At 40.4% G+C, this 22562-nt stretch overlaps 1 protein-coding gene across 1 annotated transcript in view; it reads left to right on the top strand.

The window, feature by feature from the left end:
• Positions 1–22562, top strand: part of SFRP5 (secreted frizzled related protein 5) — a 383488-nt gene that overhangs the window by 246240 nt on the left and 114686 nt on the right. The window lies entirely within an intron of this gene.

Genomic DNA, 22562 nt, shown 5'->3' on the forward strand with positions numbered 1-22562 from the left:
TTAATAATAAATACTTTTAACACATGAAGATCAGAAAACAAAAAAATGCAAACTATCTACACATCTATATCAAACTTACTAGCTGTTTTCTATATATCAAAACTATTATTTATCTAATAAGGTACTTTAACCAACAATTGTACTTAGAAGTGATTCTAGTAGTTCTCATCTTAATTATTTAAATTTTAACCAACTTTAGCAAGATTAATAAATTCAGCAATTAAGGATGTAATTTCATTCTTCCAATTTTTGATTTCTACTTTTTGAGCTATTAATATACTCAGAAGAAGAATTTGTTTGGAATTTTGCAATGTTACCATGAATTTAAATATTAAATAAAACTGAAGATTTAGTAAGGTTGAAATCATTAGACCATAATGCTTGCATACAATTATTAATTTCCTTCCAAAATGGTTGTAAAACAGATCAAAAATCATATGCTGCCAATCAGTTTTTAACATGCATTTACATCTCAAGCACCTAGTACCTTTGTTTTTATTATACACAATTTCTGTTTTATGTGGAGTGATAAAAACTCTATATAAAATTTCCAAGAATATAATTCCAAATATAAAGAAGTGGCATCTGCTGATAACTGCAAAACCATTTTTCTTCATCTGTTAAAACTGTTAAAACACTGCACTCACTCAAAGCTCTCCTCAAAATGGAGAATGTTGACATCTGTGCTATAACGGAGACCTAGTTTAAAGAGGCAGAAAGCACCCCTGTGTGCCCAGGCTACAACTCATTCCATAACTTTCAGCCCCAGAATACGTCCGGAAGCTCCACAGGTGGTGGTGTCTCCAAATTCTTAAAGGATACGCACACCTCTAGACTGGTAGCCCAACATAATGCATGAGATATACTTCTAATAAAACTAACAATGGGCAAGACAGCGATCAAGTCATAGCCTGCTACTGAACCCCAAACATGTCCCTGGACTCTCACTTCAAGTTTCTAAGCACCCTGGAATCGATCAAGGTCCAGCCCAATACTTTCATACTGGGTGACTTAAACTACCCTTCCATCAGTTAGGAAAACTACTCAAGTACCAATGTAAAGGTCCAATGCTTTCTGGAATTTATCAATTCCAATGCCTTGGACCAGCTCATTCAGACTCCCACAAGAGGAAGCAACATCCTCAACCTGGTTATCACCAACATGGGAGACTGTTGCTTCACACCTACAGTCAATTCATCCCTGGTTAAATCTGACCACAAACTGATCACTATGGAAATCTCCATCTCACCTACACACCTCATTAAGGTGACCACCCTGAAAAACTTCTTTAAAGCTGACTTTGTTCCTAAAAATAGAGGTGGCTAACTTCTCAGCACCCATGCCAGTGGAAAATAGTTGCATGACTGCCGAATCATACACCAATGCACTGTACAAGCATGCACACAAATGCATGGACCTTGCCATACCAAAGAGAACTAAGACACACTCCTCCAAAAAAAGGAAGTCAGTCTGGTGGTCCCCAGTCATTAATAAACTCTACAACAGAAGGAAGAAAATGTTGCAGAAAAAAAAAGAAACAAACAGTCATAAGACTGAAAAACCTCCCTTATCAGTCTCAACAAAAAGCTGAGATCCCTTATCAAATCCTCTAAAGCCAGCTATGAAGGCAGAATTGCAGCTGACACCAAAAACAACCACAAAGCCTTCTACAGCTATATCAAAAACCTCCAAGGCAATACCCAGATTTGCTCTGAGTTAGTGCACAATGGCAACTCCTATACTGAGCCAACAGATATAGCCAACATACTGACCGACAGATTCGGAGCCAACTTTACCCCCCCCCCCCGGGCCCTATCACAATACCAGAAGAAAGCCTAGTACCCACGACTTCTGTGGCATAGCTTAAAGCTGCATTGTCCAAAGCCAAGAATACAGTGTCCATGGGACCAGATAATATATCCCTGACTGTGTCCTACATGAGCTACAAAACTAGCTAGCACCACAACTGTGTGACCTGTTTAATCACAGCCTTATCTCAGGCTTTGTCCCTACCGAATGGTGCACTGCTACAGTCATCCTGTTCCATAAAGATGGAGCAACTACAGACCTTGGGAACTATCTTCCCATTAGCCTGAGTCTGGTATGCAATGCTATGGAGCACATCATCATGGACCAGCTTAACAAAGAAATAGGCAGTCTCCAAACTCTTGACCCCACATAGTTTGGCTTTGTCAAGGGGAGATCCTGCCTGCTGAACTTGGTTGACTTCTTTGAGGCAGTCACCAAGGCGGTGGATGAGGGTAAGGCATACAGTCTACCTCGACCTGGCCACCTTTGATACCATTCCCCACTCGGGTATCATTGATAAACTCACCAAACTAGGCAACAGTCCTTATATCCCTAGGTGGGTTGCAAATTGGCTCACAGACATGACCCACAGAGTGAAAGCTGTGGATTCCAAATCAGAGTGTTGAACAATCATGACTGGAGTCCTACAGGGCTCGGTCCTGGGCTTTCTCCTGTTTGGCATTTACTTCTCAGAAGTCCAAGCCAACACAAAAGTACTCTGGCTGACCAAGTTCGCTGATCACTGCAAGCTTGAAGTCATTATCAACTCCCCAAGTGATGCAGACATCCTACAAAAGGGCCTGTCTGAGAACAATGACTGGTGTCAGAACCATGGCCTGAAGCTTAATGCCAAAAAATGCGTCATCTCCTTTGGAAAAATAAACTCAGTTCCCACGAATTACCACATTGATGGAAGCCCAATGAACACTGAAGGTGCCATAAGAGATCTGGCACCCAGGTTGACAGCCACCTCACCTTCGACCACCACATTGCCACTGTGGTCAAAAAGTCTTTCTACGTGGCACATCTTATAACCAAAGGTTTCGCATCCAGGAAGAAAGAGGTCATCATCCCTCTCTACTTATCCCTCATTAGACCAATCATCAAATTTAATGCCCAGTATGGCATGTACTGACCAGACACCTACAAAAGCTGGAGAGGCCACAAAAGTACCTCACAAAAAGGATCCTAGGCCTTAAACACATGTTCTACATGAACAAACCCAAGAAACGTCAGCTGCTCTCAGTCTCTTATCACCCACTTAGAGGTGATCTCTGCTTGACTTACAAAGCCAAGTCCAGCCCAGCCCTACTTGAAATGCTACACCTAAAGAAATCTTAATCCCCCATGCCACATGCTCCAGAGATCACAATCTCATTACCACAATTAAAGGAACATGCTGGAGGGACAGGTTCATCTCCCAAAGACTGCCCATACTCTGGAATAAGCTTCCCATTCATGTCAAGCAGAACACCTCTCTGGCCCGCTTCAAGAGAAATCTTGACAACTGGATGAGTAACAAAGTTCACTCCAGGGATCACTCCAGTTGCCCTACTGGATAGGGGCACTGTGAACTAACATCGGGTGGCATGGTGCCTGGGCAATTGTTTTGGGCTAGGCTTGTAAAGGCTCCAGGGCCATTAGCCTAGTACACACCTATGAACCTATGAAACATTTTGGCAGATTATTATTTATTTATTTCCAGTTTGATGACCAGGGAGGTCCACTGGGCTGAGGGAGCCTGTTTTCAGTGGAGGCCCGGGGAGAAAAGCTCTGCATTACATAGTTTAGTTACATATACAATTATAGTAAAGACGACACAATTACAATTTCATTTTTTGCTAGAGAACAGGAATAAATTCTTTGGTTACATAGTACCTAAATATTTAGGATGGCAGTGGTAACTTAATTGAGAGGGAGAATAAAGACTTAGAAGGAAAAGAGAGAAAAAAGGTGGGATGGGTTATTTATAATACATACAATTTTGTTATTTGCAATATGTACATTTATGTTAGGTTAGCTTGTACTCTGAGTTAGTCAGGTGTTTAACGGGTGGATTGATTACTAGGCTAGGTGGGGAGAGTGCAGCTGCATTTCCTGTTAGAGGAAAGGTAGGAATGTAGCAGAGTTTTAAAGTTTTCACAAGTCATTAGAGAGGAAGGAGGAGAATTCCATTTTTTTAGCTAAGGAAAAGGATATCAGAAGCTGACCTGCAGGACGACTGGGTTTGCATACAGTGATTAGGTTTTGGTGAGTAGATCTTAGAGTTCTCGGAGGGGTGTAAGGTTGAAGGATGTTGGTTAGTGCTGGGCACTTAGGTTGAAAAATTAGTCTGTGGGCTGCAGTATTATGGAGATAGTCTAGATGGTTGGAGAGTTCAAGCCAATTTAACAAATGAAGGGCAGTACAATGATGGGAGGAGAATTTAGCTTTGGTTGCAAATTTAGAAATCTTATTATAACAGACTTCCAATTTGGAGGAGAGAGAGGCAGATAAGTTTGTTAGTAGAGGAGCGCCATACATTAGTGAGGGGAGTAGATAGGTAGGGGCGAGAGTCTGTCTGGTGGAAGGAGAGAGAAAGTGGATGTTTCCATGTAGCATACCATGGGTTTTCTTAATGTTTTGCTGGATGCGAGTGTCGAATTTTAGGTGTTCATCAATAGTAACCCCAAGTAGTTTAGTGAGGGGAACAACCTCTATAGTAGAGTTGCTTTGGCTAATAATTTGGAACAAGTTTTTATTAAGAGGGGAAGATTTTGAGGGAGAGAATAATAGTATTTTGGATTTGATGGCATTTAGTGAGAGGTGGTTTTGGAGCATCCAGTTTTCAGTGGTGGAGAAAGCAGTTTGGGTCACTGTTTGAAGCTCTGAGAGGTTAGAGGTGCAGCAGACTAAAGTTGTATCGTCTGCATATTGTACAATTTTGGTGTTGGGTATGGCTTTGTGGAAATCATTAATAAAGATGTTGAATAGCATTGGACCAAGTATGGATCCCTGGGGTACCCCAGTGGGGGTAGGAAGGAAGTTTGAATATTCCCAATAATTCCCTTTAATGAATGTATAATTCCATTTATATATATTTTATATAAATAAGATTTACAAATCTTACTATGTAATCCCTACATTTTTAGAATTTCAGTTGTAGAGAGTATGTTCCTTATAACTGTATCTTGTATTTCTATTTAGCATGATATACGCTAGTACTTTGTAAGGTAATACAATTATTCATATTTGTATCATTTTATCATTAAGATTTCATAAGTATTTTGTACCACTCAGAAACTGATACCAAAAAATTAAGTTATTCTTCTTTATCATCAACAATTTAGAGATAGAGGAGTTTATGCAATCTTCTATAAAGGAAACAGGACAAAGAAACGTCGTTTTAAATCCAGATTTTCATAAATGATTTTTTTTTAAAAAAAAAAATAAATTTTATGAGTATTACGATAATAGGAATTCAGTGGATTACCAATATTTTAGCAATAAATTTTATGTGGTTATTGGAGAAATGATGTATTATCTGATAGATAACTATGCTATTTTTAAATCATACTAAATATATTTTCATTCACTGATTTTCATTTAGCTGTCTATGAATGATTAATCCATATACTACTATTTTAACAACTGTTGCTAAAGCATGCAATACAAAACCAGGAATCCAAATACCACCAGTTTCCCAACTTCTTATATGTTCAAAGGCTATTCGCTTTGTTAGGATACAAAAAAAGTTTTTTTCTAAAGTAAAGAATTATAGTCCTTCATAATTTCTCTAAAAGGAAAAATAGAAAACAAATAGTATATAAAACCTTAGGCAAAGTGATAATTTTAAAGTCAATCTTTCTTCCATAAGAAAAAAGTATTCCATTCATTAACTGTATAATGTTATTCAAGATATGACTGCAATTTAACTAACAATAACTTTAAGATCATGGCTTCTTTTACCTAAATATCTAGTTTGCTCATTATGATTAAATCAAATGTTTCAGTATCTCATTTGTTTCATTATAATTAGCAAAATATTTTTTATTAAACGATACTCAAATTTAATTCAAGAAATTTGGAAGAACACAAAGATGATTTTATATTACATGCAGTTATTTTAAATCAAAGAATTGTACTTTAATGAGAATTTATCTTTTATTAAATCCATTAATATCTATGATCTCATACAAATAAGCAAGTGGCACAATAACCAGAGTAAATAGTAAAAGTTACAATGGACAACCTTTCTTAGCAACTTTACGAACTTTAATTTACTGTGAGAGGTACAAACCTAATTTAACAAAGCAAAAATGTTACATACAATTGAATTAAAAATATATATTTTATTAAACTTGTCACATTAAGTACATTAGTTCAATACAACCATTCAACAGAATCAAGTGCCTTATTTATATCTAAACGAATTACTAAAAGCATAATTAGTGTGATTATTGTAACATTATTTTCTGTTTAATTTAAATCCAGTCTGAGCATCTATTAATAATGGATGAAAATGCTTAGTTCTTTTAGCTGGGATAGACCTAAAACATTTTCTAATCTATATTTTGAAGAGTTATAGGACTATAAGAGAAAATAAAGATTTTTTTTTTTGTCTTGCTTTACTACGGCAGAGCTTAAAGTACATTTCCAAGAAGGTGGTGCATAAATAACAGATCTAACTTCAGTAAAAACATTTCATAACAATTAGAACATCTTGGGGTAGTAGTTTGTATAACTAAGTAATAATGCCATCATTATCTGTGGCTATGCAGCTTTCATGTTTTAATTTCTTTTATTTCTAAAAATCATAATAGGTTTCCATATTTCCTTATTTTTTATGATGTTACCCTATTATGAATATTCTCCTTTCTAATTATACTGTTATATTCAATGAATTTATCGGATGCATTTAGGTCACTAATATTTTGTAAAACAAAATTAGTAAATTCTGTATTAGTATATTGGAATGTAATCTCTAATATAATTAGCTTTATTATTTTTATCTAACTCTACTTGTGCACATTTAGAGGGTTAAGGAATAAATTTGTAATTTAAATTTCCTTTAGACTTATCAAAACCTTATATTGTATAATTTCCATATATTTTAAATTTATTTCAACCTCTGTATCTTTATTAATTTTTGTATATTGTTTTAAATTAGCAGTCTGCAACTTCAATAGATTGACCCTTTCTCTTCTTTCATGTCAATACCAAGAAGATGTTTCACTTCAATTTTAAGAGAATTCCACTAATCAGTATCGGCTATTCATCATTGCTAAGGACTAAGAATTGCGGATATTCTTTAAAGAAAATCCTTAAAATCTTTTGATTTTATTGAATAAGCTGGTAAATTAATGTCCTTGACTATACAAAACACCAACAAAGGGAATGAAACTATTGTGACTCTATATTATCTCTTGATATAAAGTCATTTGAAACAAAGACTTAATTTAAATTGCACACGTCAAATAATTTGGTTCAAAATATAGGTCATATCTAACTTATTTTGGTAAAATTGAATAATACTTTAGTTGAGAGAGTTTTTTTTTTATTTATTAGTGGCACTGGTATCATTTGTTTTTAATATACAGTTAAAATATCCAGCTACAATAAGGCTTCCTCATATATTAAACTGTTTTATTTAAATATTTTTGATACATTTGCTCCAATTCCTGGTAACAAGTAAGCATTATCTAAAGTTTCCTTTCATTCCAATTGCTACAAGACATAGCGTAGTTTTATCATCAGTAAATGTAATTAATAATTTTAGACTAAGATAGATTTTTTTCCCGTGAATAGCTGTACCTCTTTTTTTTTTTTTTTTTTTATCAAAACTGGAACAAACCATTACTGTATATTCTTTTGAATAAAGCTACTATCATTATCTTGAATTAGATGCATTTCTTGCGAAAGAAACAATGTGAGGTTTATGTAAGTTTAAATATTTAAACTACTCATCTTATTATGAGTATTCAAACAATTTATATTTAATGATAATCATTTAAATATGACAAAGCAAATAGATGTTAATAGAATAAATGTTATCTTTAACATGCTTACAAGTTCAAAGCAATTATATAAGCAATAAGACAATATTGTACAGAACTAGAAATACAGTTCGATACAGACATAGCAATTAAAATATTATAAACAATGTAACTATAAATATATCTACTAACATACAACCTAATGTTACTAGTTGTTAGAGACGTCTCACTAGAGCCATCACCAATAAAGTAGTTAAATAAGTTCCAACTTAAACTGCATCTGTAACCTATTAAATTTCTGTCTGGGAATATAAAATTGAGGACAAATACAATTAACATTATTAGGATAAAGTATAATATTTACATTAATGTGGGGATTCATAAATGTTACCACAAAGTGTACACTAGATGAACACTTTCTGTAACCTTTCTGAAGTCAAGAACAGCTCTACCACAATGCTTTTGTGTAACATTTCTGAGTGAATAAATGACAAAGTATACAAATAGTGTATACTTTGTGGTAACCTTTATGAATCCCCCCTAAACAAACCATTCAGCTAATATTTCTAATATACAGTAGCTATAAAAAGTGTACACACCCCTGTTAAAATGCCAGGTATTTGTGATATTAAAAAATGAGACCACAATAAATAATTTCAAAACTTTTTCCACCATTAATGTGACACACAACATGTACAATTCTACTGAAAAACAAATCTGCTAGGGGAAAAAATATAAAAAAATAAAAAATATAAAACACACTAGTTGCATAAGTGTGCACACTCTTTTAAACTAATACTTTGTTGAAGCACCTTTTAATTCAGTCTTCTTGGATAGGAGTCTATCAGCATGGCACATCTTGACTTTAAAATGTTTGCCCACTCTTTCTTGCAAAAGTACTCCAAATCTGTCAGATTGCAAGGCCATCTCTTGTACACAGCCCTCTTCAGGTCACCCCACAGATTTTAGATTGGATTTAGGTGTGGGCTCTGGCTGGGCCATTCCAAAACTTTAATTTTCTTTTGGTGAAGCCATTCTTTTGTCGATTTGAATGCATACTTGGGGTCAATGTCATGCTGAAAGGTGAAATTCCTCTTCATCTTCAGCTTTATAGCAGATGCCCAAAGGCTTTGGGGCAAAAGTGACTGGTATTTGGAACTGTTCATAACTCCCACCACCTTGACTAAAGCCCCAGTTCCAGCTGAAGAAAAGCACCCCAAAAAGTATGATACTGCCACCACCATGCTTCACTGTGGAGATGGTGTTCTTTAGGTGATGCAAAGTGTTGCTTTGTGCCAAATGTACCTTTTGGAACTGTGGCGAAAAAGTTCAACATTGGTCTCATCAGACCATAACACATTTTCCAATGTGCGTTTGGGAAACTATGTATTATTTTGCAAATTTTAGCTGGGGCTGGATGTTTTACTGTGTAAGAAAAGGCTTCTGTCTTGCAACCCTACCTCCATAGTCCAGACATCTGGAGAAAATGGGAGATTGTTGTCACATGCAATACACAACCAGTACTTGCTAGAAATTCCTGCAGCTCTTTCAGTGTTGCTGTAGGTCTCTTAGCAGACTCCCTGACCAGTTTTTGTCTTGATTTTTCATCAATTTTGGAGGGACATCCAGTTCTTTGAAACACCACTGTTGTCCCATATTTTCTCCACTTTTTGATGACTGTCTTCACTGTGTTCCATGGTATATCCAATGCTGTGGAAATGTTTTTGTACTGATGTTCTTCATGTTTCACTGTTGCAGTCATTACATTTGGGTTATCTGCTTTCAGTAGCCCTCAATCAGCCTGATTAACAAAGTCTTGGGTCCTACATCAGTTGCTGTGTCTTCTTCCATGATGTCAGGTCATCAGGGGTATAAAACATGAAGCCAACATCATTACATCAGTCTTTCTTGCCGTGCGGTGCCCGAAGCAAAAGTAGTTCGCAAGTGCCGGTCAGCAGACAACTGAAATTTTCATTTTCGAATTTCAGAACCGAAGTCTTCAACTAAAAGCCTAGTACCCCGTTGGGGAAACTTTTTCTTGTTCTAAACCGATGTCAGTAAAAGTAAATAATTGCATTTCTTGTGGAAAGCAAATACCTCAAAGATTTTCATTCGTACTGTATTCCTTGCCTAGGCCCTGACCATGACGTAACTCGCTGTCGGTTTTGTGCCTTATTTAAACCATGAACTATCCATCATAGGTATATTTGTGCTTCTAAATATTTTGGTGCTCGGTTCAATTATCCTGATATGTCTGCAGTAAGCTATTCAACTATCAACATTCCAAAAAAACGTAAAGAGTGACAGAGAGGCCGCCCAGTTTGCCGGTACTCAGTGAGGCACTCTCGTAACCCCTGATACCAGCTACTTCAGATTTTCAGGTCTCTACTGAGACCCATTCAGAGTCCAGTATGCCGCGAGAGGTTTCAACTGTGGAACCTGTGGATGTCTCTACCTTGGATGGGCCCAGAGCCGCTGTGCAGGCACTGGCTTCTGAGGGTGTATTCAGGCCTACTGACTTGCATATTAAACCAACGCCATCTTCTTCAAGGCCTAAAACAAACCATGCTTAGAAAATTGACGTGCAAACTGCATGGTCAAGCCTCTATGCCTAAAAAACAAATAAGAATGACTGAAGACCTTATTACTTTAATCAGGGGAAGCCAACCTTCCCCCTCTAAGAGACCTAGGACTGAGTTTGCTTACGATACTTCTGACCAGGATTCTGAAATTTCTGTTTCCTCTGATGACCAGGATTTACTCTTATTTACCTATGAGGATTCTGATGCTGAGGACTCTATTGCTTCTGCTTCCACCCCAGAGGATTTCTCTTTTGGTGAAACCTTGCATACTCTCAGGGAGCATTTTCATTGGGAAAGTCTGGATTTCTCTGATTCTAAATAGAGGCTTAGGTATTTCTTACTCCTGCCTCAGCACTTGCCTTTAACTATACCCCCTGTACTGGACATTGCTGATGATGCCTTTTTGGAATCTAGCATGGCCCCTGACTCTACCTCCTGCTTCCAGAAAACCTGATTGATATTACAGGGTTCCTGACTCTCGGTTCCTTTTCAAAAATCCTACTGCAGATCCTGAAACCGTTTCACAGGGACCCAAGGGCATTAAAGCTACTACCCCATCTGCTGAACAAGTTGGTAAACGTACATTACAATATGGTTTTGATTCACTAGAGGCATCCTACAGGGCTGTGGTTACTGGGTCTGTACTTAGAAGGCATGCTTGGCTTAAGGAGCAATCCTTGCCAGATCATGTTAAAGAAAAATTACTGGATGCTCCCTTAAATCAGGACCGCCTGTTTGGCAACAGGGCAGAAGTTGTTCTTAAAAAGATGGAGGAAAAAGCTAAATCTATGCAAACTGTTAAAGATTTTTTTACAAGTACAACCTACAAGATTTAGTAGGCATTGGCCTTCTAAGAATTTGTCCTTTCCTGCCTCTTCCAGACCTTCAGTCCAAACCCAGATCCAGCAGAGCACCTAGGCTTCAGTCCCAGGGGATGCACAGGACTAAGCAGTGGGGGGCCTCCACTTCCAAATCCGGGAGTAATAAAACTCCCCACTATGGTAAACTGTCCCTATGACTTCTTTTTAAAACTTCCAAGCACTTCTCAACTGACTGCCCCTTTGGGGAAAAAGGCTGAACTTAATGCAAAGAACTGGGGACTTATTACCCAGGATAAATGGGTTTTAAATATAGTGTCCCAAGGATACAGATTTCACTTCCACATGTTACCAACTCCAAGCAGTTGGCCAGATCTACTTCCAAATCAGTGGGCACAGGCCCAAAAGCAAGTATCTCTCTCAAGCATAGGGGCTATTCAATCGGTACCAGAAGAAGAAGAGAGACAATGTTTCTACTCAAGATTTTTCCCGGTACACAGAAAGGACAATTCATGACGTCCTATCCTGGACCTGCCTACTCTAAACACCTTTTTGGTGATTCCAAAATTCAAGATGCTGACTCTTCACCAGTTGCTTCCTATGCTAAGCAAAGATGCCCGGTTGGCAACACTAAATTAAAAGGAAGCATACCTGCACATAACAATCAGAAAATCTTGCAGAAGATACCTATGCTTCAAAGCAGTTCTCTGCACTGCCCTTTGGCATATCTACTGCGCCCAGGGTATTCACAAAGTGTCTGGCACCAGTCATTGCATTTTGCAGGCAAAGAAATATTCAAATATAGCAATACCTGGATGATTGTCTAGTTCAGGCAGAAAACCAGGACATACTTTTGAATCTGGCTTTTGTACAAAGGGTGCTAACTTGTCTGGGGTACACCATAATCAAAAACAAATCACACCTGGTACCCTGTCAACAAATTATATTCTTGGGAGCAAGCTTGAATACAACTTCCCAGATGGCTTTCCTCACACCAGAGAAACAAATTCACTTGATAACCTACGTCAAACAAGTGGCCACAAAAACCCTGCTATCTGCAAGGCAAATACTACAAGCCTTGGGGTACATGGCCTACTGCATTCTTCTAATTCCATATGCAAGACTGCATATGAGGAAACTACATTGGTATCTAAAAAGCCTATGGTGCCAACATTCTCAGGATCTAGAAGCAATGATTCCTATAATTCCTTGTCTATGCCTAGAGTTCCTTTGGTGGGCAGAGGCCTGCCACCAAACAAGGGACTACCATTCACACTAACCCCTGCCACCCAAACCCTAACAGATGCATCAGACTATGCATGGGGGGCTTACCTGGCAGGGAAGTACATTCAGGGCAAATGGAACCCAATTCAAATGCACCTGCATATCAATCAAAAAGAAATCCTAGCTGTACAAAATGCTCTGACATCCTTCAAGGACCACATTCTTCCAGAACAATTAATGGTAAAGACGGACAGCACCACTGTTATGTGGTACATAAGCAGGGGGGTACACATTTTTACCCCTCTGCAGACTTGCCATGGCACTGTGGAACACAGCCTTGAGCTACCAAGTGCATCTACAAGCTCAGTTCCTGCCAGGAAACTAAATACACTGGCAGACAGACTAAGCAGAAACCTCATGGACCCACACAAGTGGAAACTGGAACCAAGGATTTTCAACATAGGTGCATAGGTTCATAGGTTGATACTAGGCTATCTGCCCTAGGGCATTTGCAAGCCTAGCCAGTGTGTGTTTGGCTTTCACCACCCTTTTTAGATTAATTGACTGTGCCTCTGTATAGTAGGTCACAGAAGATAGCCCATTTAAGGTTAGTTTACTGTGCCTCTGTCTAGCAGTGACACAGAAGAGATCCCAGGGGTAAATTTACAATCTCCCATCCAAGCGTCAAGATTCTTCTTGAAGAGGATCATTGAGGGGCTCTGTCTAACATGGATTGGGATTTTGTTCCAGAGTGAGGGGAGCCTCTGAAATATGAATCTGTCCCTCCAGCATGTTCTATTCATTTCTGTGCTGAAGTTTAAGTCACTGGAGAGTGTAGCTCTGATGGATTTGGATTTCTTGAGGTGGAGCATGTCCATTAATTCTGGGTTGGACATGGCTTCCTATGTCAGGCGCAGGTCACCTCCGAGTAGGCGGTAAGCAACTGAGTAGAGCTGGAGTTTCTTTAGCCTAACTGCTTAGGGCATCTGTTTGAGTCCCTTGATCCTCTTGATGAGGTACTTTTGGGGTCTTTCTAGTTGTAGCTGGTGTTGAGTAAGGTACATCCCAAATGGGGCATTGTATTCAATTATGGGCCTGATGAGTGATGAGTAGAGGGGCACAATGACCTCTCTTGATCTAGATTTGAACCCCTTCGTGATAAGGTGGGCTATGTAGAATGTCTTTCTAACCACTTTGGCAATGTGATTGTCAAAGGAGAGATTGAAATCTACTCGGGTCCCCAAATCCCTAATTACTTCTTCCGTACTTAATGGATTACCACCTATGTGGTAATTTGTGGGCACTTTGTTTTTCCCAAAGGGGATGACTATGCACTTTTTGGCATTTAGCTTTAGGCCATGGCTCTGGCACCAGTTATCCGTCTCTATGAGACCTTTTTGGAGGATGTTTGTGTCAGCCAGCGAGTCGATTATGGCCCCCAGTTTGCAGTCATCTGCAAACTTTGTCAGCCATAGTCCTCCTGTGTTAGCCTGTACCTCTGAGAAATATATACTGAACAAGAGAGGTCCCAGGACTGAGCCTTGCGGGACACCACTTATAACTGGTTTAGAGTCTGACATGGCACCTGCAATTCTGACCATGTGGGTTCTATCCCTAAGCCAGTTTGCAACCCATCTTGTGACATAGGGGTTGATATTTAAGTTGGTGAGCTTATTTATGATGCCCGAGTGGGGTATTGTGTCGAAGGCTTTTGCAAGGTCAAGATAGGCTGTGTGGACTACCTTCCCTTCGTCTATGGCCTTGGTGACTGTTTCAAAGAAATGAACCAGGTTCAAGAGGCAAGATCTGCCCTTAACAAAGCTGAATTGGGTAGGATCCAGTGTTTGGAGGTTCCCAATGTCTTTGTTTATGAGTTCTATGATGATACGCTCCATAGCTTTGCAGACCAGGCTAGTTAGGCTTACAGGGCGATAGTTTCCCAGGTCTGTTGTGGCACCACCTTTATGGAGTGGGACCACTGTTGCTGTATGCCATTCTTTGGGTACATATCCTGTTGTAAGGCTGAGACTGAATAGTGATTTTAAGTGAGGGTTCAGTTCTTCTTGGAGCTTATGTAAAACGCAGCCCAGGACACCGTCCGGTCCCATTGATGCTGTGTTTTTTGCTTTGTAGAGGACAGCTCTCACCTGTGCATCTGTGATGTTAGGGAGGCTACACTCTGTTGGGAGAGTCATTTTCTCATTTGGGGGGGAGAAGCTTGCACTGAACCTGTCTGCCAGGATGTTGGCAATGTCTGTGGGTTCAGTGTATTTTTTGTCATTTTGCACTAACTCAGAGCATATCTGGGAGTTGCCACCCAGGTTTCTCACATAACTAAAGAAGGCCTTGTGATTATCTTTAGCATCTTGTGCAATTTTTCTTTCGAAGCTAGCCTTAGATGATTTTATGAGGGATCATAGTTTCTTGCTAGTACTGATCAGAGTTGCCTTTCCTTTCAGGAATTTTGTTCTATCATGTAGTAGCTTCCTCCTTCTGTTGTACAGCTTATTTATGGCTGGGGTCCACCAGACAGGTCTCCTGCCCTTGGAGGAGTGTGTCTTGGTTTTATTTGGCATAGCACGATCAATGCATTCCTGTAGGTATCCATAGATAGGTTCATAGGTTAGTACTAGGCTAACTGCCCTTGCGAGCTATTTTAAGCCTAGCCAATAATCCCTTGTGAGATTCAAACCCTGCACCTTGTGTTTGTAAGGCAAACACCGTAACCATTAGACCACCCTCCCAACCCAAAATGCGTTTGTAAAGGATTCTGCGGTTTGGGCCGTATTTTCCACTGGCCCTGGGGCTTTGAAGGATTCCACCTCAATTTTGAGAAGTGGGAAGTTTGCTTTTGAGAAGTTTTTGACCGTGGTTTCCTTTGCTGGGCGTGGGGACGGGATATGGATGTCCATAGTGATTAATTTATGGTCAGATCTTACCAATGAGGGGTATACCTCTGGTATGGGACAGAGTCCCCATGTTGGTGATGATCAGGTCCAATATGTTTTCCCCTCTTGTGGGAGTGGTGACCAGTTGTTCCATAGCATTCGAGTTTATAAATTCTAGGAACCATTGGGCTAGGGTGTTGGGGCTTGAGTAGTGCTCCCAGTCCATGTTTGGGTAGTTAAAGTTACCCAATATAATGGAGTTTTGAGAGACCTTCATATTCTCCAGTGTCTTCAGGAAAGCTGAGTGGGGTTCCTGAGTTTGGGAGGGTAGTCTGTAGCAGGCTACAAACTGGAAGGAAGTTTTGCCCACTGTTAGTTGCACATGGATGGTCTCAGATGCTTTGTGCAGTGCCACTAGCCTGGAAGTATGGGTATCTTTGATGAATATGGATACTCCCCCTCCTCTTGTGGTTCGGTCTGAGTTTTGGGGCCAAAAAGCATGGTATGAGGTATAGCCTGGTAGTGCTGGGTTGCTCTCGGGAGCCTTGAACCAGGTTTCTGTTACTGCACAGATATTGATATTCTCCATACTGAGGAGAGCCTCAAGTGCGTGCATCTTGAGGTTTAGACTTCTGGCGTTGAGCAGCATTACCCTTAGTTTCTTTTTCCTTGTGTTTTCTAAGGAGGTGGGTTTGTCTTTTGAGCCTTGCCTAAAAAGGCACTATGGGGGTGGCAAGAGACTTGGCCAGTATTTGAAAACCCAGGGGTGACAGGTGCAAGCCGTCCCTAGCGAAGCAACGTGGTTTGTCAAGCATGTCATCCCAGGCTGACAGACACTGGATCCCCTTTGAGTGACACCAATACTTTAGCCAATTGTTGAAATTGATCATTTTGTCTTTATACTGTGGTATCATTCTTGGTGAGGGTAAGATGCTACTCAAGGTCAGGGTCATACCGGCTTGGGCCACATGATCAGAGAGCTCCTCTGTGTCTCTTTTCATGTAATCCAGGGAGGTATGTCTTAGGTCATTCACACTGGCATGGACAATGACGGAGTCATATTTGTACTTGCTTTGGAGTGACCTGAGTGCTTGTGTTATGTGGCAGATCCTGGCACCTTACAGGCAGCTTACAGTGACCTTCTCCTTGTTCAGCCTGGTGAGAGGGACGTCAGTGTGTCTGACGATAGAGTCGCCTATTACAAGTGTATTAGGTGTGTTGTTTAGCCTTAAGGGCAGAGACTGTGTGGCACACTGACTTTGTGAACTATGTGATGCATGGGTATTGTTGTGGGGTAGCAGTTGCTTGGGTGTCTGCTTTGGAGGTCTCTCTTGCTTGGGCAGATTTTTATTTAGAGCCTCCGAATATGTTTTTGTGTGTTTATGCGTTTGGTTTGCTGTTGCGATAGGTCTATGTGAGACTGATGGATTTGTGGTGTGTGTGTGATTACCTTCTCCTCCAGACTGACCATGCCAGTACTATGTTGAGAGAGCTCAGCCTCCAGTTTGGCTATATAGTTGCATCTCTCACATATATTTGAGCTTGTTGGGAAGAGGAGAGGGTGGTCTGTGTACATAAGGCAGTTGTAACATTGCCTCAAGATTCCCATATTCACCAGCTGGACTGAAGAGTAAACCTGAAACTGACTTTTGGACATGCCAGAATAGTATAAGGAATTACTTTTTGACTTGATCAAAAAGGACCAATAGGGAGTATAAGAGGGTGTAGTGCTTTAGTTTATTAGTGCTTACTTATAAGACTCTTATCCTAGCTACTGCTGGGTTTTAAAAGGAAAATAGAGTGCTTACTTTGCGATTTGGAACAGTTCTAAGGGAAAAAGTGAAGAGCAGACTTTGTGGAGCCGGGAATAGTTTAAACCTGATTAAGTGGCGCTGCCCGATGCTGCGCTATGCACAAAAACGCACAAAAGAGGGTTTTAAGAGAGGGGGATCAAGGAGTTTGGAATTGACCCAAAATGGCCAATAAAACTACAGTTTCTAGGCAACATGTTGACAAGCAAATGGGGGAGCCCAGATATAGACTTGTTTGCCTCCCCCCACAACTATCAATTGGAAAAATTTTGTGCAAGGACTCCCCACAGACAAGCTTGGAAGGTGGATGCTCTTATCCTTCAGCTGAAAAACATCAGTTTATGCCTTTCCTCCTCTGCTTTCCAAAGTACTACTAAAGATCAAACAAGACAAATCAAGGACGATTTTGATTGCACCACAACCTGGCCATGCCAACACTGGTACCCCCTCCTGCACAGTGCGTCACTGTTGGCCCCATGGCACCTGCCTCAGACTCCTAACCTGCTGTCTCAGCAGTAGAACCAGATTTTGTACCCTCAGCTTCAAACACTAAACTTAGCAGCCTGCCTAATTACCTAAGCTCTTCCTTACCATCCCTCAGTAAACCAGTGATGGATGTCATTTTAGAGGCAAGGGGGGCTAGTTCTAGAAAATCTTATGCTGAAAAATGGAAAAGATTCTGTGCCTGGAACCAGTTGCAAGGGATGAGCACAGGAGTGCCCAATTTACCTCAGATTTTACAATACTTAACTGAGATGCTTCACAAGGGCCTGTCTTTTCCTCAATAAAACTTCATGCCTCATCAATTTCAGCTCATTATAACAAAGAACCTCCCCTCTTCTCCCATCCACTGCTCAAGCAGTTCCTTAGATGGGCCACAAATTTAAGACCACCCAGGAGAGCTCCAACTCCAGCCTGGGACCTTAACTTTGTACTGGAGAAACTCACCCTTCCTCCTTTCAAGCCAGCTGCTACTGCAGATTTAAAATTCCTTTCTTGGAAAACAGCTTCCCTTTTAGCCATCACTTCAGCAAGAAGGGTATCTGAATTACAGGCCCTTATGGCAGTGGAGCCGTTTCATCTTTCATGTGGACAGGGTGGCCCTCAGGACCAATCCCTCTTTCATGCCAAGGTGGTATCCAGTGTGGCCTTTAATCAGTCCATTCATTTGCCAACCTTCTTTCCTAATCCACAGAACAAAAGGGAACAGATACTGCACTCCTTAGATGTGCACAGACAACTTAGATTCTACTTGGACAGGACTAAACCTCAAAGGAAATCTTAACTGCTGGTGGCAATTGCTGCAGGAACAGAGGGGAAGGCTATTTCAAAGCAAAACATTTCCAAATGGATAGGCCAGTGCATTAATTTCTGCTATAAGCACCATGGAAAACCTATCCCACAGGGGATCAGACCCTACTCAACCAGGGCTGCATCTACCTCTACAACCTTTCTCAGAGGCGTACCTACCAGGGACATCCTAGAAGCTACCTAGAGTTCTGTACATACTTTCAACAAGCATTACCATTTGCCAATTTTCTCCAAATCCAGAGCTGGCTTTGCCACTGCAGTTTTGCAGAGCCTTATAGCTGGTCCTAATGATATCTAAATTCCTCCTCCCATCCTTAGCTTTGGGAATCTACCCAAATGTAATGACTACAAAAGTAAAACACGAAGAACATAGTACAGTTGTGTACACTTACCATAAATGTAGATGTTAGAGTGTATTCACTGTTGCAGTCCTGGTTACCCTCCCTTCCAGCCCCCTGATTTTTTTTTGGCTATACCTCTTCTCTCCTTTTCTATGCTTAAAAGCTTTTTGGTGTATTTGCTTTTTTGTTGAGGTATAACCTTGTGTATTTATAGATTTCATCGTTTCCCGTTAGGGGGGCACCTGTCATCTGGGGCAAGAAAAACTGATGTAATGATGTCGGCTGCATGTTTTATACCCCTGATGACCTGACATCATGGAAGAAGAGACAGCAACCGACATAGGACCCAAGACATTATTAATCAGGCCAACTGAGGGCTACTGCAAGCAGATAACCCAAATGTAATAACTGCAACAGTGAATACACTCTAACATCTACATTTATGGTAAGCGCACACAACTGTACTTTCTCCTGACTGATACCTTTCAACAATGAGATCCCTTCGATGCTTTGTAAGCTCTCTGCGAACCATGGCTTTTGCTGCAAGCAGGCAACTGAGTACTTGTCAGGAAAATCCTACTAGGACAGTTGAACTTTATCTGAGGTTAATCAGTCTCTTTAATTGATGACACGTGTGTACCCAAGAAGACTGAATGCTGGGAAAAGTTTTGAATGTATTGTGGTCTCATTTTTTATTTCACAAAAATTTGGTATTTTAACAGGGGGGTGTACACTTTTTATATCCACTGTAGTTGTGTGTGTATGTTTTTTATATATCTACATACAGAGAGAGAGACAAACATTACATATACACATAGTTACTAGGCTAATGGCCCAGGGTGTCTTTCTAAGCTTAAACAAATGTTCCCAAAATTATGACATCCTGTATCCAAATAGGACACCGAGGGCCAGGCATTAGTAAGCTATCTCTGCCAATATGGGACATGAGTGCCAGGCCTGGTGTACATTTTCTATTCCCCATCCACTGGTCTAGGTTCTGCTTAAACTGTAATAGACTGACTCAGCTTCACATGGATGGGAAGTCTGTTCCATAGAAGGTGCAGTCTCTGGGATACATCTCTCTCCAGCATGTTCTACTTAAGTCGCAGAAAAAAAACATGCCCTTAGGACTATTTCTGGTACTGTTTGACTTATGAATATGCATAAGATTCATAAGTGTGCGTTTACAGATGCCTTGCGAGCCAGGCATAGATCACCTCTTAGCAATCCATAGGAGAATAAGGAGAGGGAAAGAGCTTTAAGGCACTATGTGTAAGGCAACATTGTTACACCTTGTATTCTTTTTGTAAGGAACCTGAGGTCAGTCTAGTTGCTACATATGCCTACATATTAAAGGGAGCATTATACTCTATTATTAGTCCAATAAGGACAGAGTACAGTGGGATAATGACCACTTTCGACCTAGATGCCATGCCCTTACTTATGAGCTGCAAGACATAAAAGGATTTTCTCACCACTGTGGTCATGTAGTGGTCAAAGGCAAGACTATGGTATGCATGCATACCCAGATCTCGGATCACTGGACGGACTCTTAGGGGTGCATCAGTAACATGGTCATTAGCTTGGATGGTTGACCTCCTAAATGGTACAATTATGCGTTTCATAGAACAGACCATGGCTTAGGTAGCACTTGTTAGTCAGAGAAAGGCCTTCTTGAAAGATGCTGTTGTCTCTGCAGGTGAATTGATCATAACGTCCAGTTTGCAGTCATCTGCAAACTCAGTCATTCACATTCAACATTGGCTTCCACTTCAAAGAAATGTATACCAAAAAAGAGCGGGACAAGTTGCGAGTCCTGGGAGACTCCACTAGTGACTGGTCTCTTAGTGCAGGTGGCCCCACCTATTTTGACCTAATGGGTCCCGTCAGTGAGCCAGTTGGCTCTCCAGTGGGTGATAAAATGGTTTATACCTAATTTAGGGAGCTTGTCTGTAATGCCTGAGCAGGGTATTGTATCAAAAGCCTTAGCGATGTTGAGGTAAGCTGTGTGCATACCCTAGCCCTCTTCCATTGCATTAGTGACCCTTCTCAAAGTCTTCCAACAGATTTAATAGGTCTGACCTTTCTTTAACAAATATGAACGGTGATGGGTTCAGCATTTGCACGTTATCTATGTCCTCATTTATCATGTCCATGATGATTCTTTCCATGGTCTTACATATGAGGCTGGTCAGACTTATGGGCCTGTCGTTAACCAGATCACTGGCTGGACCTTCTTTGTGTAGGTAAATGACTGTAGCCATCTTCCATTCCTTGGGCACAAAACCTGACTGTAGCTCCAGCTGAAAAGTAATCCAAGTACACCAGACAGGTCATGTTTCTTGCTATTCAGTTAACATCCTGGGATGTTATCAGGGCCCATTGATGCAGTTTTCTTTGCCTTGGACAGTGCTTTGAAGACCTGTTCCCCTTGATTGGGGGGATTGCGGTATTTCCTTCGGACCATCAGGGAGAGTGGGAGGAGAATTTTGAGCTAAACCTCTCAGCCAAAATGTTGGCAATGGCCTTTGGTTCTGTGTGGGTGATGCCATTTACAATACGTTCTGTGCATTTCCCTTGAGGTTACAGACATATAGCTGTAGAAAGCTTTGTGATCGTCCTTTGCCTGAGTAACAATACTTCAAATGCCAAATTTCAAGGAAAAATTAATATTCTTATCTGCCTGTACAGATTAATCAGGGTTTTTTAGTATGTTCCTCCTACCCTAGGCCAAGATTTGCTTTCTTTAGTTGTAAAATCGATTAATATTGTGATTTGACCGGAGTGGCTTGTCTTTTGAGTTTGTCGTCTTCTTAACCCAAGCGGTACAGCTCAGTCTCTACAGCTATGAGCATGCTGTACAGGGATTTTATAAATAGCTCAGCATATGTTATGGCATTTACTGGGTTTGGGGGTGCTTGGTATTTAGCCAGAGTTTCGCTTGGTAGAGAGAGATTGGCTTTGGAATAGTTCCTAAAGGTTTTTGGTTTAACTGGGTTCCCATATTTAATTTTTATTTCAGGCAATACTGCCTTATGGTAAGATTTGAAAAGTGAAGACATTATATCCAGTGAGGAACATCACTCACTCATGTCTGTGAGTACAAGGCTAAGGAAGTTTGTACCCATGGGAAGAGAGTGGACCAACTGTTCCAGGATATTGGTATAAATGAAGTTTATCATCACAGGGCTTGTGTATTAGAGGTAGTGTAGAATTCCCAGTCTATAAAAGGGGTAGTTGAGGTACCCCATGAAGATCAAATTAGGTTGAATGGTGAGGAACTAGTACATTGAGATGGGGAGAATGGGTTTCCTGAGACATGGAAGCTGTAAGGAGATGGTATAAAACCCTTTTATGGTGAGTTGCATATGTACAAGTTCCACTTATCATACACAAAGTTGTCTAGATACAAGATTGTGTTGAATATAGGTTCACAGGTAGGTACTAGGCTATCTGCCCGAAGGCATTTATAAGCCTAGACAGAATGTGTTGGCTTTCGCCACCCCCTTAGATTAGTTCCCTGTGCCTCTGTCCAGCAGAACCATTGAAGTGATCCCAGGGGTAAACTTTGTTTCCCATCCACTCATTAAGGTTTCTTTTGAAGAGTGTTAGCGAGGAGCTCTGCCTAATGTAGATTGGGATCTTGTTCCAGAGCATGGGAAGTCTCTTGGACAGGAATCTATCCCTCCAGCACATCCTATTTATTGTTGTGGTGAGGTTTAGATCCCTGGAGCATGTGGCTCGAGGTGATATGTTTTTCTTTAGGTGGAGCATGTCCATCAATTCTGAGTTGGACATGGCCT

This window comes from Protopterus annectens, chromosome 14.part0 (genome assembly GCF_019279795.1).
Source record: "Protopterus annectens isolate FY-2018-M chromosome 14.part0, PAN1.0, whole genome shotgun sequence".
In the NCBI taxonomy this organism is placed as follows: Eukaryota; Metazoa; Chordata; order Ceratodontiformes; family Protopteridae; genus Protopterus; species Protopterus annectens.